Source organism: Pteropus vampyrus, unplaced genomic scaffold, assembly GCF_000151845.1.
Source record: "Pteropus vampyrus isolate Shadow unplaced genomic scaffold, Pvam_2.0 Scaffold15, whole genome shotgun sequence".
NCBI lineage: Eukaryota > Metazoa > Chordata > Mammalia > Chiroptera > Pteropodidae > Pteropus > Pteropus vampyrus.
Window position 1 is genome coordinate 15,712,965 of NW_011888796.1, and position 2,579 is coordinate 15,715,543.

The window sequence follows — 2,579 nt, forward strand, 5'->3', positions numbered from 1 at the left end:
TATCAATTGCACCAAATGGACCATATCAATGCAAGACACTAATAATAGTGGAAACTGGAGGTGGGTAATCACATGGAATTCTATACTTTGCTCAATTTTTCTTGAAACTTGAAACTACTCTAAACGACAAAGTTCATTAATCTTTAAAAATATGCAGCTGTTTTACATGTGAAATTTAGAGGTGATGAGGACAGTGCAAACAGTAAGATAATGAAGTAATAAAAGTTAAATTTGATATCTATTGAAACTGAGGGTTTTAATTGAATTCTTATCACATCTCCATTTAAGTATTAATTTAGGTAATTTGAAATTTCAGTCAAAATTTGCGGGATTTGTGTAAGATGGCTAATAATGCCCAAAGTGTTGCTCTTAGGGGAAAAAATAGGAGCAAGTGCTGCCATCAGGAATATGTCAGGAACATAGGCATCTAACCCAACTCAGATAAGCCTTGTGAAAGAGCTTCTGGTGAAAGCCTCTCTGGAGGGCATTTTTTCAATATGAACCCATCTGTCTCTCCAATGTTCTAGGTCCATATCTGTTAAAGTCCATGGCCTGTTAGCAAGTGAGCGGCAGGCACGCCAGTAAAGCTTCATTTGTATTTGCAGCTGCTCCCCAGTGCTAGCATCACTGCCTCAGCTCCACCTCAGATCATCAGGCATTAGATTCTCATAGGAGCACTGGTCCCTGGTGCCAAAAAGGTTGAGGATCCCTGACATATAATATAGTCGTTTCTATGCAACTTTCAGTTTCTCTTATGATTTCTTAATCCATAAATTATGTAGAAGTGTATTTTCTAATTTATGCATCTTAGGCTGTGTCATTTACCTTTCTGGGGCAGACTTCTAATTGAATTGCATAAGTCAGATTTATGATCGCAGATCATAAAACAGGGTTTATGTGAATTAAATTCTTTGAAATTTGTTGAAACTAGTTTTAGAACCTCTTATAACGTCAATTTTTGGAAATGTTCCGTGTGCATTTGAAAAGAACGCCTATTCCTTGATTGTTAGATGCAGAGTAATTTATAAATATCCACTAAATCAAGCTGCTTAATTGTTATTCAAATCTTTCTTGACCCATCAGTAATTAAGAGCATTGTATTGAAGTCTCCCACTATGTTAGTGGATTAATCAATTTTTCTCCATAGTTCTATACATTTTTATATTACCTATTTGGATGCTATTTTAGTAGGTACTCACAGCTTTAGAATTATAATATCTTTCTAATGAATTAAGCCTATTATCATTATAATGGAAATGGTCCTTAGAATACTTACTGTCTTAGTCTTTTTTGTCCAATATCATTTGACAAAATATAATTATACTAGCTTTCTTTTAGTTACTATTTGTCTGGTATATCTTTTTTCATCATTTTACCTTTAGCCTTTCCGTGTCCTTTTATTTTAGGTATATCTAGGTCTGAGAATTTGTGTTTTAATTGATTAGCCCATTTATACTTATTGTGATAATATTTAGATTTCTACCATCTTACTTTTTTACTTTGTTTGTTCTCCTTTTCTAAACTTTTTTATTTCTCAATTTAGTTTTTATTTTTGTCTTCTTATTCTATTTTCTCCTCTACTGGTGCGGAAGTTACACTTTCTGTTTTTAGTAATTACTCTTGAAATTTTATCATACATATTCAACAAAGTCAAAGTGAATCAAACCTGAATCTTTCCAAAAAGAATACAAAGAACATAGAACACTGCAACTCTTCTCGCCAGCCTCACCTCTTCTTCCTCAACCTATAAATTATTAGTGTCCAGTATTAGTTCCTGTCTTTTTTTCAGTCCCACAAATTGTATGCCATTATCATCTTTCATGAGTAGTTTTTTTTTTTAGATAATGTTTGCTTGAAATTATCTACATATTTACTGATTTCTTTGCTCACCATTTCTTCTTCAGTCCTTCCTTCTCAGGCCTTTTTATTTTTTTTCTTCCTGAAGCCCATTTTCTAAAAGTTGTTTTAGTGAAGTTTTGTTAGTGATAAATCTCTTTTTTCTAAACAAGTTTCCTATTTCACTTTCATGTTTCTATGTTACACTCATTCTTAAAAGTTTTGCTGGGTACACAATTCTGGGTTAACAGTTATTTTCTCTTAGTACTTTGAAGATATCTTTCTGTCTAAATTCATTGTTGCTGTCACCATCACCATCTAATTGTTGTTTCTTTTAGACAACTTTTCTTTTTTCTCTAGCTGCTTTTTAGATCTTTTGCCTTTAGTGCTCTGTGGTTTCTCTACAGTATGCCCATGTGCATTTCTTTTCTTTTTTTTTTTAACCGGCTTGATGTATGCTGTGTTTCTTCTATCTACAAGTTCATGCTTTCATCTGTTATGGAAATTCTTAGCTTTTCAAATATTACTTCTCCTTTATTCTCTCTTTTCTCTCCTTCTGGGATTCTGGCTGGATATTTTTCAGACCTTCTCATTCCATCCTCTCTTCCCTTAACCTCTCATTCATATTCCTCACCTTCTTGAGTCCCTGTGCTGAATTCTGAATAATTTTCTCAGATCTGTATTTCAGTTCACTAATTCACTATTCAGCTGTGTTTAATCTACTATTTATCTGTCCACTGAGT